The sequence below is a fragment of the Oryzias latipes genome, chromosome 9 (genome assembly GCF_053564925.1).
Source record: "Oryzias latipes strain Hd-rR chromosome 9, Olatipes_Hd-rR_3.1".
Lineage (NCBI taxonomy): Eukaryota > Metazoa > Chordata > Actinopteri > Beloniformes > Adrianichthyidae > Oryzias > Oryzias latipes.
The window spans coordinates 11337919-11362971 of record NC_136245.1 but is presented as its reverse complement, the minus strand read 5'-3'; the positions used below and the strand labels follow the sequence as shown (position 1 = coordinate 11362971).

The following is a 25053-nucleotide window of genomic DNA, read 5'->3' as shown; positions in this document are numbered from 1 at the left end:
AATGACATTTGAGTTATTAAAAAAATAAAATTAAGGTCCAGCAAAGTGACTTCGGGCTGAGCAGGGGAGGTGTGTTGGGTATCTGTGATTGACAGTGAGATGAGCCTGAGGTAATGTAGTCCCACTGCGTGGTACGGAGCAAAGTGATGCCAGTTTCTCCACAGAACCTACTGTGGAAGTTAAAGATTTTTCTCCTCCACCTTCAGATGATCAAGACCGAAGGGAACCGTTTCTGAGTGTTGAAATGAGGCTAGCATGAATGCTAAGAGAATAACATACAAACGATCCCGAGTGAAACGTTCATTGTAAATCTCATGACTAGTACAGAGTTCGATGGATTCAATGTCAACTGCATTCAACCACTGTTGCCTTGCTCCCGGGTCCACTGAAAACTTGCACAAGCCAGTAATTTTTGACAACCGAAGGCAATAAACCGACAAGCCATGCTAAAGTAAACACGCTAACGACCGACTGGTACAGAATCAAACATGGGCGGGGCTTTTGCCACATGCAGAAAGCGTAGAGAAAGTGTAAGGGGGCCATTCGATTGGCTAAAAGCGAACCCGCCTGCTTTGCCGATGAGTTTGATTGACAGATTCACTAGCCAATGGTGACATTAGTTGACCTGCTCCGTCAGATGAGTCTCAATATTCACCGTAGAAAAATCTCTCACACACACGGGGAGATTCACAAACGAGAACGGGATTTTGAATGCACAGTCTGCAATTCGAATGATCTGTGAGTTCACATCACATGTGTAACTAAAAATCACGTTTGTGAAGCACTTACTGTGCATTTCTGATACATTTATTGTGAATTTCTAAAATGTTTTTGTGAAAAGCAGTGTGTACATTTGTGAGAAACACTTATTGTGCATTTGTAAAACATTTAGTGTGCATTTGTGAAACACAATGCGTGTGTTTGTGAAACACAGGGTGTGTATTTCCGAATTTATTTTTCACGTGCATAAAATGACATTTGTGAATCGGAGCGTGTGTATTTGTAAAACCGGTTGTGTGGATTTCTGATTATTGAGACTGAAATAACTCCATATTATTAACATTTGTTTTTTCAAACTTTTTTTAGATAACTTTGCCCTTGATAAAATCACGCAAAAGTTACACCAGCAACCAAAAATGTAAAATAAATAAATTGTGCACTTTTTTTTATACAAAATTAAAGAAAAATCTGTGTAGTTTTATAGGACATAGTTTCGGCAGAGCAACAGAAGTTTATTAGAAATTTGCCCTTTGAGATATTGGCAGGACTATTGGTGCAACAAATTTGGCCAGCAATATTGGAGCTATACAGTAGGGGTGTTTATTGGAAAGAGTCTGGCGATACAATACGTATCCCGATACACGTGGCATGATAGAATACGTATCCTGATACTGTACCAGAACACTTTTCTTTTTTTCTTCTTTTTTTAAGAGTATGACATAGGAAATACTCTACCTGAATATTAATAAATCTTTCATTGTATTAAAATTGTAAAATTTAGTTTATTTAAAGGTCACAATTTTAAGCACTGCAACTGTATCTCATTTGTAAGTTGGTTTTACCCAAGCAAATTCGTAGTGCTTTTATTTTGGTAACTTAAAATGTATTTGTTATTAAAGGGAACAGTCAACATTGTCGGATTTCCACAACAACATATTTTTCAGTATAAGAAATTAATATGAATATGAATACATACAGGCAAATGTCAGCTCAGACTAGGAATTCAAAGTCATACATAAGTTTAGTCATCTGCAAGTGAATTCATCAGAACGGAGAGGAATGGACCGCCAATTAAAGTTTGTAAGTAACAACTCCAAGCTTTTTCAAAGGGCCTTTTTTACTCAGAAATGCAATTTTAAGTTAATTGTCTTTTTAAATGCTGCAAGAACATGTTAAAAACACCAACAACACAATTGTCCTTGCAGTGGGTCTTTAAAGGTTGTCACATTTGTGTTTCAGCTCTTGGTAGAATAACGACAAAAGAGCTGCCTTTGGTTTGATCCCTGTTACCCAACCCTCTCCCATAAAGCTAATGACAGCACTAATGAAACTCCCTCCTTTTAAATATCCTTATCTTGAACGCAGCCACAATTTTGTGAGTTTGTTCATTTAAAATAATGTTCAGAAAGCAAAACAGAGCAGTTATGTTTTGAGAAAAACTTGTTGTGATCTTGGGAAGATCAGAACAGGCTTGATTTCAATTAAAAAAGTCTCCAATTGGTGATAAATATGTGCTGTTCAGCATGTGATATGTTAGATGCCAACAAAGATCTGACCTTTACCAGTGTTTCCTCTGGACTCTAGTCTTTTCCCACTGGACTGAGTGGCCCCCTTCCCCCTCGCTTTCCAAATGGGAGGTACCCGCTGGTCCCATAAAGCTGGAATCCCCATAGAATAACCATTCTTGCTCTGTTACCTTTTTTAACATGTTCTAGCCAATCCTAATTCTTTTTCTTTTTTTTCCAAGTTATTCAAACTATAAAGTGACCAATCAGATGCCCTATTAAATATATGTGGTCACACGTCCAACATTAACAGAATCTCTTTCAGTGGTATGGGGTGTGGACTTCCAACAAGAGAAACATTGACTTGGCCCATCCTGACCAATTACTGCTTACTGATGATGCCTGATGATGCTTCCAACATATTGTAAAAAAATGACGACAGAATTGACTTCATTTAGTTGAAGTGGGAAGTAAGTCATTTTTTGTGGCTGACGTCACACTCACCCTGTCCAGTTCTCACACACAGTCAATGATGTTCTCCTAATTTTTCTGGCATTGCCCTACACAGATTTCATCCTTGCAAGAAGAACCTCAAATTTCAAGCACAGATAATGTGATAATTTCTTACTTTAGTTTACCAATGTTTGACAAAACTTTAAGGACACTTTTTTCATCAACGCAAGCGAACATAATTGCTAAAATGGATGTAGCGTGTCCTTGTCCACAAGAACTGCCGAGCTGAAATGCTGTATTGAAAGCATCATAAGCAGATAAGTATTGATCTGTGGACAAAAGTGCCACTAAACTAAAATGGAGGCAGTGTTGCCCTTGATCGATTTCCACAGTATAACAGCTTTCAAGGAGATAGCTGCCTTTGTTTGCCGCATAATCTATTTTCAGTGACATTGCCCTTACAGTAATGTATTGGGAGGGTGTGGATGCTGTCATTTGTTTATCTGAAGACATTGCTGTATTGTGATGATGAAACACTGCCTCGTGGTAGAAGGTGACTACATGTGAGAGACCTCAGGATAATTGATCAGTAAGCTTGCTCAGATTTAAATCCTATTCATGTACTTTTACACAAGAAATACAAGTTTTCCTAAAGTACTAATTATCAAATTATTTCACCTTAATAGCCTTGGAATAATCCTGTTTACTGACATAGCACTTTTATTTTGTAATAAAGAAAACATTTTTAGCATATTGCTAGCAGCAATCTCCTCTTCCCTCAATAGTGTCTTTTTCTGTAGAAGTTAGAAGCTTTTATCCAACCAAACAGAGACTTCGGGCATTTGAAAAGAACCCATATGTCACGGTGCAGGGGCTCGAGAGCCGGTAGGACCCAGAATGCAGAGGCAGGGGGCACAAAGTTCCGGGGCAAGGGGTTTAATTACAACCACAAACAAAAGCGCTGCAGAGCAGGATGACAAAGGAAACAAAAACTTACTTGGGCGTGGAACAAGAAACGAGGAACATGGCATGACAAGGACAACCAGGACAGGAATAACTAATGGACCAACCCAGGAGGAAGGCAGAGACAAGACTTATATACAGACAGGGCAGACAAGACACAGGTGGACACGATCAGGGCTGATGGGGACCAAAGGAAGTAAAACTCAAGAAAACAGACAAGACAGGAGACTTTCAAAATAAAACAGGAAACAGAAACAAGACAGAACAAGGACCAAAAACAAAACAGTTCAAATCATGACACCATAATGAAAACGGCTTGCTAATAAGTTTAAGTTCAGCCATTTTCTTCTCTTATCTACAAAATGTTTTTATGCAAATAAAAAATTTGCTGCAATTGCTCTAGTTTGTAAAGCACAAATGCATCCCACATATATAATATCCTGTTAGGATGTTCTGTAGAACTGTCTGATCTGATGTTGCTTTGCATGCGATCAAGTAATAAAAACCCTTGCACACAGTAGACTGTCACCAGCTATGCTAATGTAGTCTAACATTCACATTCCTTCCTTCAGGTTTGACTTATAAGACCTCCAACCAGCAAAAGCAGATCCCCTCAAAGGCTCTCAAGGGAGCATAATCTCCAGGTAATTGAAACCTCTTAAAGAGATAAGCATCCCCATTTGGATCAATCTCCCTTTTTCATCTGTTTAGAGGCATGTCCATCTTTTAGGTAAGGCTTCTGACTCAGACAAAAGCTTTGGTTCTGGAGGGCGAGATCAATAGCCAGGCAAAGCCAATGAATTTCTCTAAGCCTCAGTGCCTGGCTGGGCTTTTGATTGGTTTGTTTTACGGGTTTAGCTGGATGAGCGGTTGTAAACTAATAGCTCCAAGCTGCTAAATATTATAGGGCAAGGCAGAGATAAAGTCTTTAAGCTCCAGAGTACAGATCCAGCCGAGAAAAGCAGGTGTCCAATCAGCACACTATGGAGTATTACTTTGAGGTTTGGTGAAACTGACACCATCAGCAACAATCTTTATAGCAATCTGTTAGAAATCATATACTACAAAGGTGATTGCTGTTAAAGTAACTTTGAAAAGTAAACAGCACTTTGTCAAAATGTCTGTCTGTTGTATTTTTAATGAGTTCCAGACAAGTTGGGTGCTGTTGCAAATACGCTAATGCAGCTAATGTGTAGCAGTGATGTTCCTTTTTTTTTTTTAAATGAGCTCCAAACAAGTTTTGGTGTTCGCAACTTATTATTAGCAAATTCGCTAATGTGGTTAACGTCCTTTTACTGGATGTATAATTAAAATTATATTTATTGAATCACGATCAATTATACATCTATTTAGAACAGGAGAATCAACAAAACTGATAAAAATACAAACATTTGGATAAAAAGACATGGTATTTGTCATTTAAAAAAATGTCACATTCTAAAGTTTCTTTTTGGTCAACTTCCTGATTAACTTCAGCAGTAAATAAATCATTTAAAGAGATGAATTATTAATAAACAAGAGTGATAGTAGAGTTTATTAGAGTGGAGGTGTCTGCACATCTTTGCCAGAAGATAGCCTCTACATGTCTCACAAGATACTTCTTTGGAAAATTTCTTTACAACCTAGTACCCACATTTGTCTTGAAAACAGCAAGTTTATCCATTTTTGAGGTAAAAAAAAACATTAAATTAAAACATTGAAACACCAAACACAATGACATTGACAACGAAGGAGAGACAGAGAGAGTGTGTGGCGAAGAATATCTGACGCTATTCCAATCCACACTGGGGAGGAAGATTTCCATCGTTTCAGTGCACAGGAGGTACGCCTATAAGTTACTGCTGCTCTCAGTGACTTTTACTGGTATGTTTTTTTAACCAGCCCTGTTAGTGCTGTTACTACCATATTGCTGCCGTGTTACTGCCGTGTCACTGTTTGGGATAGAGCTGTGACGGTGTGGGATTTTTGATGAAGCAGCAGGAGTTGCGGTGTTGTGGTTTACACCCCCCCCCCCCACCCACCCACACACACACACACACACAAACACAAAATCCCCCCGCAGCTGCGTCGCAAATGAATACCGGTAATAATTACAACGGTCAGATGTGGCACAGACCCGCGCACATAGACCAGTACCTACGACCACACCAGAGGCTAATGGTCAAACGCAGCCTAACTCTAAGACAGGTAACGAGCCTAAAAGATTCCCCTCCAGAAACAAAAAAAAGACAAGTTACCTGAGTGACTACATAACTGGAGTGGAGGAGGACCAAGTGTTGCCAAACATTGATTATTGTTACAGACTTGTGAGTGATATTCCTCTAACATTTAGAGATGCTGTTACTTCATCCAGGTCAAAGGAATGGACAAGTGCAATGGATGATGAGATTGAAGCACTGAAGGAAAATGACACATTTACACTTACAACCCTACCAGAGGATAAGAAAGCAGTGGGGGGCAAATGGGTGTATGCCATCAAAAAGAAAATGGATGGATCTAAGAAATAAAAGTCACGATATGTAGCCAAAGGGTTTAGCCAGAGGAAAGGTATTGATTATGAGGAAACATTTTCCCCTACAGCTAACATGAAGAGTATAAGAGTGCTGATGCAAAAAGCAGCAGAGAAAAACCTGATTTTACATCAGATGGATGTTAAAACTGCCTATTTGACTGCACCAATAGATTGCGAGATCTATCTAGAAGAACCAGAAGGTTATGAGGTTAAATCGAATGCAGATAAAAAGTTGGTGCACAAACTTGAGAAGTCACTATGGACTTAAACAGTCAGGCAGAAATTGGAATAGGACATTGCATGAATATCTGACTGAAAGTAACTTCTATGGAAGCGATTATGTAGCATAAATAAAAAGCAAAGTCAAAACCAGAAATGCTTTTTCATTTTCAAAATGAAAAAGCATTTTTTGACTCAAAAATATAATGAAAAAGCAAACCACCAAAATGCTTTTTCATTTCCTTCCTCAACACAGCTTATTCTGTCACTTAATTAAAATTAAAATTAAAATGAAAATGGTATTTGACATTTCATTTTCAAGACGTTCCATGGTAAATGTGTAGCATAATTCATTCAGAAATGTCTAATTTGATATTCAAAATGGATCAATAGAAATGCTTTTTAACTTTCAAAATGAAGCTGCATTTTTTTACTCAAAATTAAAAAGAAAAAGCAATACTTCAAAATGCTTTATCATTTTATACTTCAACCCAGCTTTTTCTGTCACTTAATTAAAATGATAAAGAAAATGGTATTTGACATTTCATTTTCAAAAAGGTCCCTGGTAAATTTGTAGCATAATTCATTTAGAAATGTCTAATTTGACAATTAAAATGGATTAACAGAAATGCTTTTTAAATGCTGTGAGTTAGAAGTGAAGGAGAGATTCTGGAGTGAGTTGGATGAGGTCATAGAGAGTTTTCCCAGAGGAGAGAGAGTTGTTATTGGAGCAGACTTTAATGGGCATGTTGGTGAGGGCAACAGAGGTGATGAGGAGGTGATGGGCAGGTTTGGTGTGAAGGAAAGGAATCTGGAGGGACAGATGGTGGTGGACTTTGCGAAGAGGATGGAAATGGCTGTAGTCAACACTTACTTCCAGAAGAGAGAGGAACATAGAGTGACATACAGAAGTGGAGGTAGGAGTACTCAGGTGGACTACATCCTATGTAGACGAGGTCATTTGAGAGAGGTTAATGACTGCAAAGTGGTGGTAGGAGAGAGTGTAGCCAGACAGCACCGCATGGTGGTGTGTAAGATGACTCTGGAGGTCAGGAAGAAGAAGAGAGGGAAAACAGAAAAGAAGACCAAGTGGTGGAAGCTACAGAATGAAGAAACTTGTGAGGAATTTAGGCAGAAGTTGAGGCAGGTCCTGGGTGGTCAGGATGAGCTTCCAGAGGACTGGGAAACTACAGCAGAGATTATCAGGGAAACAGGTAGGAAGGTGCTAGGTGTGTCATCTGGAAAGAGGAAAGACGGTAAAGAGACTTGGTGGTGGAATGAGGAAGTACAGGAATGCGTCCAGAGGAAGAGGTTGGCTAAAAGGAAGTGGGATGTAGAAAGGACTGAGGAAGGTAGACAGGAGTACAAGGAAGCGCAGCGTAGAGTGAAGAGAGAGGTGGCAAAGGCCAAACAGAAAGCTTACGATGAGCTATATGACAGGTTAGACACAAAGGAAGGAGAGAAGGACTTGTACAGGCTAGCCAGACAGAGAGACAGAGATGGGAAGGACGTGCAACAGATAAGGGTGATTAAGGACAGAGATGGAAAGGTGCTAACAACCCAAGAGAGTGTACAGAAAAGATGGAAGGAGTATTTTGAGGAGCTGATGAACGAGGAAAATGACAGGGAAAGAAGGGAGGAAGATGTGGTTGTTGTGGAGCAGGAAGTAGCCGAGATTGGAAAGGATGAGGTTAGGAAGGCTCTGAAAAGGATGAAGAGCGGAAAGGCCGTTGGTCCTGATGACCTACCTGTGGAGGTATGGAAGTGCTTAGGAGAGACAGCAGTGGAATTTCTAACAAGGTTGTTCAATAGGATTTTAGAGAGTGAGAAGATGCCTGAGGAATGGAGGAGAAGCGTCCTGGTTCCGATCTTTAAGAACAAGGGTGACACGCAGAACTGCAGCAGCTATAGAGGAATAAAGTTGATGAGCCACACAATGAAGCTGTGGGAAAGAGTAGTGGAAGCCAGGCTTAGGAAGAAGGTGGAGATTTGTGAGCAGCAGTATGGTTTCATGCCCCGTAAGAGCACCACTGATGCCATTTTTGCTTTGAGAATGTTGATGGAAAAGTACAGAGATGGTCAGAAGGAGCTGCATTGTGTGTTCGTAGATTTAGAGAAGGCGTATGACAGGGTGCCGAGGGAGGAGCTGTGGTACTGTATGAGGTCGTCTGGAGTGGCAGAGAAGTATGTCAGAGTAGTTCAGGACATGTATGAGAGAAGTATGACGGTGGTGAGATGTGCTGTAGGTCAGACAGAGGAGTTCAAGGTGGAGGTGGGACTACACCAAGGATCAGCTTTGAGTCCTTTTTTGTTTGCTATGCTGATGGACAGGCTGACAGACGAGGTAAGACAGGAATCTCCCTGGACAATGATGTTTGCGGATGACATTGTAATTTGCAGTGAGAGTAGAGAGCAGGTGGAGGAACAGCTAGAGAGGTGGAGGTTTGCTCTGGAAAGAAGAGGTATGAAGGTCAGTCGTAGTAAGACAGAATACATGTGTCTGAACGAGAGGGATCAAGGTAGAAGCGTTAGGTTACAGGGAGCTGAGGTGAAGAAGGTGCAGGAGTTTAAGTACCTGGGGTCAACAGTTCAGTGTGATGGGGAGTGTGGAAAAGAGGTGAAGAGGCGAGTGCAGGCAGGTTGGAGCGGTTGGAGGAAAGTGTCAGGAGTGTTGTGTGACAGAAGAGTGCCAGCAAGACTCAAAGGAAAGGTGTACAAGACAGTGGTGAGACCAGCTCTGCTCTATGGGTTAGAGACGGTAGCAGTGAGACAGAGACAAGAGGCTGAGATGGAGGTAGCGGAGATGAAGATGTTGAGGTTCTCCTTAGGAGTGACCAGGTTAGACAGGATAAGGAACGAGTACATCAGAGGGACGGCTCATGTTGCCTGTGTTAGCGACAAAGTCAGAGAAGCCAGACTGAGATGGTTTGGACATGTTCAGAGGAGGGATAGTGGATATATTGGTAGAAGGATGTTGGAGATGGAGCTGCCTGGCCGGAGGGCAAGAGGACGGCCAAAGAGGAGATACATGGATGTCTTAACAGAGGACATGAAGTTGGCTAACGTTAGAGTAGAAGATGTTCATGATAGAGTGAGGTGGAAAAGGATGATTCGCTGTGGCGACCCCTGATGGGAAAAGCCGAAAGAGAAAGAACAGAAATGCTTTTTAATTTTCAAAATGTAGCTGCATTTTTTGACTCAAAATTAAAAAGAAAAAGCAATACTTCAAAATGCTTTTTCATTTTATACCTAAAACTGCTTATTCTGTGTCATAATTAAAACGAAAATGCAAAGAGGGGATGGCATTTTCATTTTAACATCCACCCCGCGCACCTTGTCGCAATATTCATTTCGAAAAAGCATTAGCAGAGGGGAGGCTCGGCGATGACGTCACTGCTTTCTTCGTGTGTCCGGCTGCTGACTGACGCACACACACGCACCAGGAGCAGACTGTGTTAGCGGCAGAGAAGAGGGTTTTGTGATGGTTGTGAACTTCTGATGAGTTTCCACAGTCACAGACATGCAGACTAAGTAGCTGCATGTCCGCCTTCTGCGGTCCTCCTCCTGACGCACCGCGGACAAGCTTTTTTCTTCGGACCGCCAGCTGCCTTCGCACAGCGGAGCGCGAAGCTCCGACGATCGCTGAAGGCGGAAATGCTGCTACGATCTGAGAAACCATCATATAGATTTGTGTTTCCAGTGGTGTCCAAAACAAAATAAAGACTGATTCCCATATATTTACAAATTTATCTGCAGCTTCGCGGTGAATTTGCTGTTTGATGACAGCTGGAGCTCCATCAATAGACAGCAGATTTCTCCATGCTAAACGTTGCTGGTGGACCAACACTCACTCAGCGCAAAGCTGCAGGAGACTATCTTCATAATGTGATTTTATTACTGTCATGATTATATTTTAGGGCCTGCTCTGCTCGATCATATGTTTTTAAATCCGTGCGGTCAGACAACGCTAAAGTTGGCTTACGATTCAAAGCTTCTGATTCGCGAGGGAGCTAAAGGAACATTCTGCTGCATTTTTCACATTAAGATTACAAAAAACCGGGTCCTGTTCAAAAACCGCTGGACCTGGCCTGCTCAAACCTGGATCTTATTAATCAAACAAGAAATTCACCGCAAAGCTGCAGATAAATGTGTAAATATCTGGGAATTACATCAGTCTTTATTTTGTTCTTGACACCACTGGAAACACAAATTCATATGATGGTTTCTCAGATCGTAGCAGCATTTCCGCCTTCAGCGATCGTCAGAGCTTCGCGCTCCGCTGTGCGAAGGCAGCTGGCGGTCCTAAGAACAAAAGCTTATCCGCGGTGCGTCAGGAGGAGGACCGCAGAAGGCGGACATGCAGCTACTTAGTCCTGAGAAGCTGTGGCAACTCATCAGAAGTTCACAACCATCACAAAACAGTCTTCTCTGCCGCTAACACAGTCTGCTCCTGGTGCGTGTGTGTGCGTCAGTCAGCAGCCGGACACACAGAGAAAGCAGTGACGTCATCGCCCCGCCTCCCCTCTGCTAATGCTTTTTCGAAATGAATATTGTGACAAGGTGCGCGAGGTGGATGTTAAAATGCAAATGCAATCCCCTCTTTGCATTTTCGTTTTAATTATGACACAGAATAAGCGGTTTTAAGTATAAAATGAAAAAGCATTTTGAAGTATTGCTTTTTCTTTTTAATTTTGAGTCAAAAAATGCAGCTTCATTTTGAAAATTAAAAAGCTTTTCAATTAATTCATTTTGAATGTCAAATTAGACATTTCTAAATGAATTATGCTACACATTTACCAGAGAACGTCTTGAAAATGAAATGTCAAATACCATTTTCATTTTAATTTTAATTAAGTGACAGAATAAGCTGTGTTGAGGAAGGAAATGAAAAAGCATTTTGGTGGTTTGCTTTTTCATTATATTTTTGAGTCAAAAAATGCAGCTTCATTTTGAAAATTAAAAAGCATTTCTGGTTTTGACTTTGCTTTTTATTTATGCTACATAATCGCTTCCATAAACTTCGTCCAAAACCCAGCCGATCATTGTGTTTACACAAAAGAAACAGAAAATGAAAAAGTGATCATCATTATATGGGTTGATGATTTTATCCTTGCTGGTAAAAGTGAACATGTACTAAAAGCTGTGAAAGAAAATCTCACAGAGAGATTCAAAAGGCAAGGCAAGGCAAGTTTATTTGTATAGCACAATTCGTACACAAAGTAATTCAAGGTGCTTCACAAAACAGAAAAATGCATTAAAATCACAACACATCATAGAAATAATCAACATAAAATTTTACTTTAAAAGAAAAGAACAAATTTGAAAATTGATTTAAAAAGAAAGTAAGGAAAGGAAAGAAAAGTGCAGATAGGACCTTTCAGTCATGTAAACGGCTAAACAGAAATGTTTTAAGTCTAGATTTGAACATGGACACAGAAGAGGCCTGTCCTACGACTTCAGGGAGGCTGTTCCAGATTTTAGCTGCAGAATATTGACGCTGATTCCCCTTGTTTAGTTCTGACTCTGGGAATCAACAGGAGGCCGGTCCCTGAGGTCCTCAGAGTACGAGATGGTTCATATGGCACTAACATGTCAGAGATGTACTTTGGTGCATGGCCATGGAGAGACTTGTACACAAGCAGAGCTGCTTTGAAGTCTATTCTTTGAGGTACAGGGAGCCAGTGCAGAGACCTGAGCACAGGACTAATGTGATCATACTTCCTGGTTTTGGTCAGGACTCAAGCAGCAGCATTCTAGATGGGCTGAAGCTGTTTTACAGCTCGTTTGGAGAGGCCGGTGAGCAGGCCGTTACAGTAGTCTAACCTACTGGAGACAAATGCATGAATAAGTATCTCCAGGTCTGGCTTTGACATTATGTTTTTGATTTTGGCAATGTTTTACAGATGGTAAAATGCTGCCGATGTTACTGACTTGATATGGCTGTTAAAGTTCAGGTCAGAGTCCATGATTACCCCTAGATTTCTGACTTGATTTGAGGGTTTAAGAGACAGAGAATGAAGGTAGCTGCTGACACTTTCTCTTTGTTTCTGTAGGCCAAAAATAATAACTTCTGTCTTGTTTGACTTTAGCTGGAGAAAGTTGTTATGCATCCACGCACTGATCTGTTCGAGGCAGTGGCTGAGTGAATCCACCGGCCCATATTTACCTGTTCTCAGTGACATATAGATCTGAGTATCATCTGCATAGTTGTGATAAGATATGTAATTACTGCGTATTAACTGCCCTAGTGGCAGCATGTAGAGGTTGAACAGAAGGGGTCCCAGGATCGATCTCTGGGGCACACTACAAGTCAAGGCCATATAGTCTGAAACAAAATTCCCAATTTCAACAAAGTATTTCCTGTCTTCTAGATAAGACTTGAGCCAACTTAGGGCAGATCCAGAGATGCCAACCCAGTCTTGGTGTCTGTGCAAAAGGATCCCATGATCAACAGTATCAAAGGCAGCGCTCAAGGTCTAGCAGGATTAAGACAGAGAGTTTCATTTGACAATGAAATCCAAAATATTACATTTTCTGGTGAACAAAGCTATGAGCCAGTTTAGCTCGTGCTGGTTTGCGGCGCCTTCCATCCGTGAAACCTGGGTTCGACTCCGGGCTGCTCCCTGTTCCCTTCTCTACCTCTGCCGGTTCCAAGCCCGGTTTGAGAAGGTTGCGTCAGGAAGGGCATCCGGCGTAAAACATTGCCAAATTTACCATGCGACTTGTTCGCTGTGGCGACCCCTGATGGGAGAAGCCGAAAGTGGAAGAAGAAGGTGAACAAAGCTATGCAGTTCTAGTGGATCTCACTGAAGTCAATGAATCTCAGACTTCTAACCCTGAAATAATAATAGGTGCACAGCATTCATCAGAGTTAGATTTTACTTCTCTCGGTGACACAATTATCTTTGATCCAGATGACATCTTGCAAAACCCTCAGCCTGTAATACCTGAAGTTACCTTGGTTCTACACCATGCAAATAACTTCAATGAAATGATTGAGGCTTTTACTAACACAAATATCCTGGTCAAAAACTTAAACATCCGACGTTTGCTCCCTGACAATTCAGTTGAAAAAGCAACTGTCTCAGGAGCCATCAGGGATGTCTACAGTAGCTTTTAGACAGAGCTTTATGAACCGTGCACCCTAGCAACAACTCTGAACGTTCCTTTCCTCAGGCATGACTTCTGTGCAGCTAAATGGAAAACAATCAGAAGAATTTTTCTAAAAAGATTTAGAGACTGTCAGTATTTGGCAATCCGACTTGCCCCACCGTTTTGAGAAAAAATGCAGGATGGGGAGGTGTACAGGTGTACAGTGACCTAAAAAAACATTTCTGCAATTCGTAAGCACACAAGAACAGGACATTCTAAGGAATGTCCTGTTTTTCATCTGCTGATACTGATGAACTAATGGAAGTCTTGAGCACGTATGAATGTAAAAAAAATGGTCACTGCAATTAATATAGCAGGAATTTTGGATGAAATTTCACACAAGGAACTTGTCCAGAAACCCATGTTTGTCATAAACTGCTGGCAAGAGGTCACAAAAGCACATGTGAACCTAAGCCCTCGGGAGTTGACCAAAAAATACAAGGACCTCCAGCCAACGGCAAAAAAGTTGTTGCCCTCTTAAACTTCCCTTCTGTGATGACAACAAAACAAACAGAGGTGGCGCAACACCTTTAGATAGATAGATAGACTTTGTCATTGCAACATTGTACAACGAAATTAAGGTGCAAAAATAGTCAAATAGTAAAAATAGTAAAAAAATAAAATCACAATAAATAGTATAAAAACAATATAAAATACAGCAGACATAACCCACACACGCGTGAACATTCTGTCATGTTTCCATTTATGGCTTGTTCTTTACAGCGTTTAATGTAGTTATTGCTACGGGATAAAAACTTTCCTTGAATCTGTCAGTCCTTGTTTTGATTGACCTGAACCTTCTCCCTGATGGCAACAGTTCAAAGAGGGAGTGTCCAGGGTGTGAAATGTCCTTAAGAATGTCCTGGGCTTTTTTGAGGCAGCGCGAGTTGTGGAGTTCTTCCAGAGGGGGGAGAGGGCAGCCAGTGATCTTCTGTGCCGTGTTAATGACCCTCTGAAGAGCTTTCCTCTGAGCCACTGTGCATCTGCTGAACCACACACAGACACAGTACGTGAGGATGCTCTCAATAGAGCATCGATAAAAGGACACCAGCAGTCTCTGGGAGATGTTGTTCTTCCTGAGCACCCTTAGGAAGTGCAGTCTCTGCTGGGCCTTTTTTAGCAGCTCAGAGGTGTTTACTCCCCAGGTTAGATCCTCCTCTATGTGGACCCCCAAGAAGTGGAAGTCTGGCACTCTCTCCACACAGACCCCGCTGATGAACAGTGGAGAAACAGCAGTTTTCTTCCTCCTGAAGTCAATAATGACCTCCTTGGTCTTTGTGGTATTGAGGAGCAGATTGTTCTCCCTACTCCACATCGTCAGCTGATCCACCTCGTCTCTATAAGCAGACTCATCTCCCCCCGAAATGAGTCCCACCACTGTCGTATCGTCTGCGAATTTGACAGTGGTGTTGCTGTGGTGAGCAGAAATGCAGTCATGGGTGTACAGGGTGTAGAGCAGGGGGCTTAGCACGCAGCCCTGTGGGGAGCCAGTGCTGAGTGTGAGGGCCTTGGATGTGTGTGGGCCCACTCTCACTCTCTGACTGCGATCAGTAAGAAAGCTCTTGATCCAAGAGCAGGTGGAGTGTGGAAGTCCTAGTTCCATCAGTTTATTTACCAGTTTGTGAGGGAGAATGGTATTAAACGCCGAGCTGTAATCCACAAAGAGCATCCACACATAGCTTCCTTGTTTCTCCAGGTGGGACAATGCAGTGTGGAGGGCTGTGACTATGGCGTCCTCTGTGGATCTCTTTGCCCTGTACGCAAACTGGTGTGGGTCCAGGGATGTTGGAAGTAGTGATGTCATGTGACTCCGTACCAGTTTTTCGAAGCACTTCATCACCACTGGGGTGAGTGCAACTGGCCGGTAGTCATTGAGACTGCTGATGTGTGTTTTCTTGGGCAGGGGGACTATAATGGAGGACTTCAGGCATGGTGGGACAGTAGACTGGGCAAGAGACTGGTTGAAAATCCTGGTAAGGACTCCAGCCAGCTGGTCCGCGCAGTCCTTCAGAACGCGTCCAGAGACACCATCGGGTCCAGCAGCTTTCCTGGGGTTGACGGTCCTCAGTATGCTTCTCACCTCTTGCTCCTTCACGGTGAAGCTGAAGCTGAAAAGATACATCAGAGAGCTAAATGAGGAAAAGCTTGGCATGTTCTTAAGATTTTGCACTGGCTCAGATGTGTTATGTAGAAACAATATCAAAGTTGATTTTACCAGTCAAACTACTTACACAAGAAGGCAGATTGCACATACCTGTGGGATGGTCCTGGAACTCTCTGCAGCTATGACCATTTTCCTGACTTTCTGAGTGAATTTAACTCAATTCTCGAGAGCAACATCTGGATAATGGATATTGTGTAATCAAGCCTGAATTTACTGGACTCTGTTGCGCTGATATGCCCGGAGAAAAAGAGCGCGTTTGAGAACATTTCACTGTCCCGACGCACGGTAGCGAGGCGGATTGAGGACATCGCGGGAAACTTGGAGCTTCAGCTGAAGAGCAGAGTGGCTGACTTTGACTGTTTCTCTCTGGCGTTGGATGAGAGCTGCGATATACGTGACACCGCCCAGCTACTCATCTTCTTACGTGGGATAACTGCAGAGTTTCAAATCACGGAGGAGCTGGCAGCCATGCGATCAATGAAAGGGACAACCACTGGACAGGACTTGTTCAGAGAGGTAAATGCATGTTTGGACATGTTGGAACTGAAATGGGACAAACTTGTAGGTGTGACAACAGATGGCTGTCCAAATCTGACTGGAAAAAATGTTTGACTTTTAAAGAGAATGCAAGATAAAATGACAGAAATTAACCCTGTGCAGAAGTTGACATTTTTGCATTGTATTATACATCAAGAGGTGCTGTGTAAGACAGTGTTAAAAATGAAACACGTTTTTGATGTTGTCACCAAAACAGTTAACTTCATCAGAGCGAGAGCATTAAATCACAGACAATTTGTTGCAATTTTGGAGGAAAATGAGATTGAACATGGTGACATAAGATATCACTGCACTGTTAGGTGGCTCAGCCTTGGCAAGGTGCTGAAAAGTGTCTGGGACCTGAGAGGCCAGATTCAGGATTTCTGTGTTGACAAAGGTCATGACGTCCCAGAACTTTCAGATGAAGACTGGGTGGCAGACCTTGGATTCGCTGTGGATGTGACTGCACTAATGAACCAACTAAATGTCAAACTGCAGTCAAAGGGGCTTTTTGTGCATGAGATGTACAGTGCAGTGAAGGCTTTTATGAGAAAGTTGCAGTTTCTCTCAAGCCAAGTGAAGGACAATAATCTGACACACTTGCCAACACTAAAGGAAGCCAAAAGACCAGAGGGTCACCTCCAAAAGTACTCAACCATGCTAGAAGCACTGCATGCAGAGTTTTCAAGGCGATTTCAAGATTTCAAAACTCTTGAGAGTGAAATGCATGTGATTTCTTCTCCCTTCAACTGCATTGTGGATGATGCACCAAGTGAAGTTCAGATGGAACTCATTGAGCTGCAGTCTGATATGCTCCTTGCAGAGCGTTTCAGGTCAGTGTCACTGCTGGACTTCTACTCCTCCCTTAAAAAGGAGAACTTTCCACTACTGAGGAGGCATGCTCAGAAGATCCTAGTCCTCTTTGGCTCTACCTACCATTGTGAACAGGCATTTTCAGTTATGAAGTTCAAAAAATCCAAACACAGATCCTCTGTGACTGATGACCACCTTCAGCTGTTCTTCGCATTGCCACTTTAGACATTCAGCCAGATTTTAGTGCCCTTGTTCAAGCCCAGAACAGACTGGATTATTCTCACTGAAGAGGTAACATGGATGGAAAACATTAAAAGTTATCGTTTGTTCCACGATACATATCAATACTGATGTATTGCTCTATTTCTATAAATTTGTTAAGTTTGTTGTTGTTCATTTTTTGGGGAGATTAACAAGTTAAAAACTGATTACTGTGATGGTATGTTCCCCCTCTCAGGTTGCTATGTTTTCATTTTCAAGCCAAGCCAAGTCACATCTAGTCAAGTCAGTTCTTAGCTTTGTCAAGTCTTATAGTTCATCTTAGCGATCATCACGCTGGTATAGAGTAGTTGGGCATGCAGGAAGAAGAATAAACCTTCCTGTAATGAAGCTAACGCTAGGTCAACGTGTATGTCTCTTCTATTCTTACCACAGGTCAGTAAAAAGAGCATCTAAATAAATGCTAATTACAGATTATAATCGAAAATGTTGTTTTGAGATGAATTTTGTCATGGGGAAGTATGAAGTGTAGTAGAGAGATTGTGGTTGAAAGAGTAGATCATTATTGTCTAACAACTGGCAATGCTAACAGCTTTGAACCGTCAGTGCGGAGGGGAGGGGTAACCAGCCCAAAACATCTGAGGAGTAGTCAGACTCGACCCTGAACCTAATTTATTATATCTTTAATGAAATAAATTTAATGCAATATGTTATTCTGGTTTATAACGGTTGTTAAATGCAGATTTCTGATTAATGCTGAAACTAGAAATGCTTGATTGTAGGAGATATAGTGAATATTTAGATTTATGGATGTACAAGTAATGCAAGTTTAACTGATGGGAAACGTACATTGTTTTTAGTTTTGATTATCCTGTAAATATGATTATATGTTACAAAGAAACTATTTTATAGAGTAATAGACATTACAGAGTTTTCATAAATGTTCAAAGGTGAAGTTAAAGGGAGATAAGAATATTGTGTTTTCCTTTAGAATGTGACAGTTAAGTAACTGATGAAGTGTACAAGACCGATAATATAATAATCAGAGTGGCCTTTTCTTGTGGCCAGTCTAAGGCACACTTGTGCAATAATCATGCTGTCTAATCAGCATCTTGATATGGCACACCTGCGAGGTGGGATGGATTGTCTTGGCAAAGGAGAAATGCTCACTATCACAGATTTGTGAACAATATTTCAGAGAAATGGTTATTTTGTGTATGTGGAAAATGTTTCACATCTTTGAGTTCATACCATAAAAAATGGGGGCAATAACAAAAGTGTTGCGTTTATATTATATTATATTATTATATGGTCAGTGTATATATAATACTATTAGTAAACTATTAGTGTTTGTTACTTATGTTTATTAGTTACATGTTTATTTGAACATTATTGTTTATGCACTGATGATTAAAAACTACACAGTGAGATTACATAAATATACTTTTGTATTAACAGATGAGGCGTTCTATTACAAAGACAGAAAGCAGCATTGTATGTCGCTTGTATGTCGTGCTCTGCTGTAAACCGTGCAATGGGGGGAGCATGGCATTTTTAAAAGGCGCTGCTGGCTCCGTACGAAGCGCGTGCCACGTAAAAAACAGCTTGCTTAATGAACTCGTATTTATCAGGCGAGAACTGCAGAGCTGATAGCAGAAGGAGACACGCGGGGCAGCTTCAAAAAACACGCCGGTTGTCCAGAGTGATCCTCTGCAGGGGATTTGACATGCCGCGGGGCAGAAAGCGACTTTCTGATGACAGAGAGTTTGCGCTTGGTGAATTTTAACACGCGTCTGCAGTGACGTATGTGTCAGAGGATATCCGATTGGCCAATCTGCATGTCAATCGAGTCAAGTACTTCTCGGTGAGGATTTTGATTGGCTGGTGGATTTTTAAGAAGTACTTTTTTTAAAAAAAAAATCTTTTCTGGCCCGCGATGTACCCTTTTGTCCTTGAAGATCAACCGGTCGATCGCGATCGACGTAATGAGCACCCCTGTTCTAGAGTTTTCGACTGTATATTTTCTGCTTGTTTATTTTTTTATCTTTTCTTCCCTGTATATTTTGGGTTTATTTTTTATCTCTCATCTTATTTCCATGGTCCTGCTACTACAACCAAATTTCCCTTTGGGGATTAATAAAGTTGATCTTGAATCTTGAATGAGGTTTGAGGGTAAACACTGTTTTTTTCAAGGAAGTTGTTCATGATGCACATAACTTTAAGAATTTGGTAAAAACACTTGCAGAAAAGCACCAATACATGGTAGCTTACGGTCTCAGTGCTTCAGGATTCTTTAGACCTCACCAGCAGACATCTCATGTCTCATCTGTTTTGGCATTTATGCTTCCAAATGTTTCCAAGACTTACATTGAACAAATAACAAAAAGCAGTGTTATTAACAGCACATCAAAGGTTTGCATTGATGGAACTGATTGTATTTTGGGAATGTGTTTGTCTGTGGGACAAGAGGGGACTGCCAAACTACTGCAGGCTTGAACAAGTGTACCTGGTTAACAGTAGTGTTTTCTTTCTTTGCTAAGTGCACACATCACACTAAATTGAACACCTGAGATCCTGTGAACTTTTCCCCAAGAATTTGGCTGTTCATACCCCAGCAGAGCTTAGTGACAAAACACCTCTCTGCACTAACAACATCTATGGAAAATTGCTCTTGACGCCCAAACGTTTCATATTGTTACACTGAAAGTTTGTTAAAGCCCAAAAACAGCTGTCTTTCTGAGGTGGGCAGAGCAGACTAGTTTGTAAGTTCATGGACACCCCCCCACACACGCGTAGCATTTGGCTTTTTTATCCCCTTCGTTCAATAGTGAAGAGATGCTAAAGTGTTTATGTGTTATGTATTGTGAACATGTCTATGTATGTGTATGTTACCTTCAGTATCCATAAGAGTAAACACATCTTAGTATTCCTATAGGAATCTCAAGATGTCTGCTCCCCAGAAGCATGTGTTGCGGAATTTTGTTAAACGGGAAACCGCCCTCAAACTAATTCTAAATGAACGACCAAAGTCAGTTGAGGAGTTAAGACATTTTGCAGGAGAGGTTCGAGTCAAGACTGGATGGGGACTTTTGTCTGCATTATGAGGATCCAGACTTGTCTTCTTTGTCTTCTTTTGGATACCAAGAGTTACCAGAGAAAAGCACATTGAGAGTTGTTAGAACCAAAAATGACACCTCATCCATTGGATCTTCTGACACAGACATACTGCCACATGCCCCTGCTGTGCATCGCCAGAAGAGTTGGCCTGATGAATTTGTTGTGACGTGTTTTGGTTATGAAATGGAGCATGTACTAGCAGAAGGAAATCATGCTTGTGAAAAATCAGGAAAATTGCTGAAGTTAAAGGAGATCGCAGAAGAGTGAAATCCTTAAAAAAATGGCATAAACAATGTACGGTTTTAAACCATACCCACATGAAATGGAATTGGCAATGGCTGCTCAAGCTTTGACAGCAGCTCACCAATCAAAATGACGGCAGGTGAAGATGGGGAGTTGTATTGTCACATAGGGTACAAGGTTGCCTCTTATCGCAACCCTCTGGCCAAAGCTAGGGTTGCAGAAGAAGCCATCAACACAGGGAGGCGAAACCGAAACAACCCTAACAATGACCACTCTCATCAAAACATCAAGAAAGTTCGAAAAGCAGAGGTCAACTACATCATGAAATTGCCCAAGGATCAAACACCAGCAACTCTGGAAAGGATGAGAGAAGAAATCATGCATGAAGTTGAGAATGCAGAAAGAAACCAGTCAGTCATAGCCAAGCCCATGAATACAACCAATGCTCTTCATTGCCAAGAAATTGTTGGGGCTCTTGTAGCTCCATAAGTGAGAAATGTCATGGACAAGACAGATGGCCACCCCTACTTATGGAGTCACAGGTAAAAATAAATATGAGATGGAGATTTGTAAACAACTGTAAAAAGCAATTGTGTAACTTGCCTTATGTAATTAAAAAATGACTTTGGGCCTTTTACCTGAAGTGGATTATGCTATGAATGGCATATGATGTCATGTCACTAGAAATAGCCATCTAGAAAAGATATAATTTTATTATTTCTTAAAATACCTCAAATACATATTGGAAGTGTTTGCTCTGCATTTGCTTTAATGGTAATGGATATTTCTTTTTGTTCTTTTAGGAACAGTGTGAGGTGAACTTTGTGAAAACTTGGCAATTGTTCTCCTTGCACTTCCTGTTTATCTTCGTAAAGATGCCTTCAACTTTTTCAAGACCTATACTTTAAGTGTACGTGCCTCTCTGTCAATGTTTTGTCTAATAATTCAACTAAAACACAATATCATTCAAATAACAGAAGGAAAATGAGGACTGGTTTATATAATTCTGCAAACTGACGAGTAGAAAATACAAAGTCAAAATGAAATGTAAAGTATGACGGATTAACTATTAAAGTCTCACTCTTACTATATATTTTTCTATTGTAAAATCGTTTCCTATGGTCTTTTAATAATGATGATGCCGTTTTTAGCCAAAATGAAAAAGCATGTCGTCTTTTAAAGACATTTTTCTCAGCATTACTGTAATTTTGGCACTACAAACCACACCTGAAATTAAGCTGCATCTGCTCAATTTAAAAAGAAAAAGATAATTGTACATATGTAGACTGCACTTCTTTAAAAGCCACAAATGTGTATGTTGTAACAAAGTAGGGTTGGGCGATGTCCCCCTAATTTGGCCGTTGACGATGTTTGCTGTCAACCATCGGGATGGACGATGACATCGTCGGGGGGGGGTATTTTTACATTTTTCGTTCTTATATAACTGCTATTCGTTATTTTGGTTTTTTCATTTTATTTCCCAAATAATGGTTAATCCGCGATGATCCAGTATAAACTGAGGGAAGTGACTTTAACATAAAAAGTAACAAGCAAGATAGAAAATTAGTGTAGTCGCTCCCGCACTTAATTAGTGAAGTGGACCGGGGGAGTGCGGACTTACAGCTTTGTGTTTGATGGGAAGGGGGGGGGGGGGGGGGGTACATGAGCGGTATGTGTGGGAGATTTAAGACTGCGCTCCGTCCCGCAGCTCTAGGGGTACAAGCAACCGAACTCAGAACCGGGTCTAAACGTGTGTCTGAGCACAGCTCGGATCGTCAGCACACAGCGGTTTGAGCATCAAAGCATAAATGTCGCTCAGTCCTTAGAAAACATTCAATCACGTGGATTTGTGTTTCCAGTCATGTCCCGACTAAATAAAGGCTGATGTTATTCTTACACGTTTACGTGCAGCGCCACCAAAGCTAATGTTGTTAGCCCGTGTTAGCATACTGCTAATCATGGCTCCGTTCAGAAAAAGCACTGACCACACGGATTAAAATTCAAATGATGAGCGAACAGGTGTTTGAAGATAACCGTAACATTATTAAAAGCACGTTTAGAAGATCATCTCGTATTTTACCGAGCTGACATGTCAATATATATAGCCGCTCGGTGCTGTTATCGTTTTGTATTGAATTGTTACATTCAATAAAGTTTGGAAAAAAAGCCGCTCGGCGGAAGTTGTATCCCCTTCCGGTTTTCAATTGCGCATGTGCGAATACTGCGCATGTGCGAATGATTTATTCCGACCGAAATTGTGACCTTACTGAACGTTTTTATATTCTGAAAACATTTTTCTGGGCCCATCTACACGGTTGGATTCTAATCCGACCATTGATCCCATCAAGATATTTTGTACATGTAACCGCGGCTTATGGTGTCGACGCGCAACGTGGCGGGGGCGTGGCATCACGATGGTGGTCTCTCCATCGGGATGTCAGTCACCCATCACGATGGACGATGATATCGTCCATCGGCACAACCCTATAACATAGGGTAATTACACTACAAACAGTGCCTTTTTAATTGCGCTGCTATGACAAAGATCAGCGTAGTAAAACGTCAAAATAAACGTAAACGTGTTTTGATATTCTATGATTGAGATTTTATTGAATTTGTTTATTTGTACTTTGTAAGCAGGAGTGATTTTTAATACTTTTGAAAATGACATTGAAGGTAAAAGGCAATCATCAGGGAGAAGATGTGTTACCTTTTACTTTGTCTAGAAATTGCAAAAATTCTGCAGAGCTCCTGCCCGCTCGCTGCAGTTGCGGGAGGCAAAGGCCACTCCGGTGGCGAGTGAGACTTTCGCAGTACTCTGCAGAATTTCTGCAATTTTTAGACAATGCTGCTCCTCGTTGTTCTTGAAAATTATCCACCTCCAAAATAAAATAATGATTGGTTTCCTCATTATTGCATTTCTTATAGTTTACCACAGTGGGTCCTCTCCTCCACACTGCAGCCATCTGATATAAAGTCATCTTCTGGCTAATTTTAAAATAAAAGATCGCTGTTTTTCAGAAACTACAATTAATTGCCATACTTTATCTTTTATTCAATACAATCTCAATCAGAATAAATAGTAAAACAAGTTGAAGTTAAGCTAATAGTCCCAAGATAACATTAGGGGAACAAAATCAATGGTGAGCAATTATGAAGCTATGCAGCTGCACAGTTTTGAGGCAGATGCCAGGTCAGACGAGGAAAACAAAAACGTAGATGAGGCAGGTTAGTAGAAGTGGAGACTTTAGCTTGCCCATATTGCTGCATCACAAACCATAGCTTTTTCAAACAGCACATTTTCATCTGCTCCACATTATTTTATAAATGTTCTCCATTTTCAGGAAAATCATAAAGAACATGTTAAAAACACAATTTTAATTGGAATGGGTCTTTAAAGCATCACGAGTATATTAAAAGCTAACATACAATTTTAGCAAGCTTAAAATGTGTAGCTTAGTTCCAATCCAAGTAGAAAATGAGACTATAGTGTAATAAATATCTTTGAGGGCCATGTTTTTATGTTTTCTAGTCTCCAGTTGGTTTAGACCTCAAAGACACTTATACACAGGTATAAAAAGTTTTTTTTTCATATATACTTGAAGTTTATATGTAGTTGTAGCACTCTCATATTGCATCTTTTTATTGCACTTTTTCTTAAACCTGTTGAAATTTGTGCATTTTTGAAAAGAGCACATTGTTTATTAAAATATTTTTTGAAGCAATCACTATTGTGTGGCTTTCATGTTTGATTGTTTTGTTTTTTTAATCAATGTTAGCTTATAAAAAATTGAAGTTGGGCAGTATCAATATCTCTGTTTTACAATGCGTTTCTAGTTGCAAACATTTTAAGGTGAAGAATTGTAAATATTTTGAGTACTACACACATTTAATGAGTTTGGTAATTTTCAAAACGTTTGAGTTCATCTTACATATTTTATGAGTTGAGTAGTCATAAATAAATAGTTGGTTAAAATGTATTTATTTTTGTTGGAAAATACAAACTTTTAGTAAATAGACTCTTAATTATAAATTGAGGAATATTAATATTTATGAAATGAAATAATACAAATTTAAGCCAACTGAAAGTAATTTTATTTATAAATGTTAACCTAAAAATCTTAACATAACTTAAAAAATATTTTGTAACAAATTACACAATAATATTTAAGTTCTGTCAACTCATTAGGGTTTACAGTGTACTTGAACACATGCTGCCAAGGGTGGTGTTAACGTAGCTTAATTGAAATCAAGCACTAAAATGGACTCTATATTGTTTGGATATGGCCTGATAGCTCTTCCCTCATCATTTGACAACAAAGTTCTCCTAATTGAGGTTCCTAATTTTCATACTTTTTCTTTTTTGTAATCACAGCTATTTCTTTGACTCTATAAAGTATACCACCCAAAGTTGTCCTCAATACACAGAGAAAAGG

The 25053-nt window shown here is 40.5% G+C and overlaps 1 pseudogene; it reads left to right on the top strand.

Annotated features, from left to right (window-relative positions):
- Positions 1-15943: 15943 nt before the first annotated feature.
- LOC110015556 (general transcription factor II-I repeat domain-containing protein 2A pseudogene) lies at positions 15944-17594 on the top strand (annotated as a pseudogene).
- The last annotated feature ends 7459 nt before the right edge of the window (positions 17595-25053 follow it).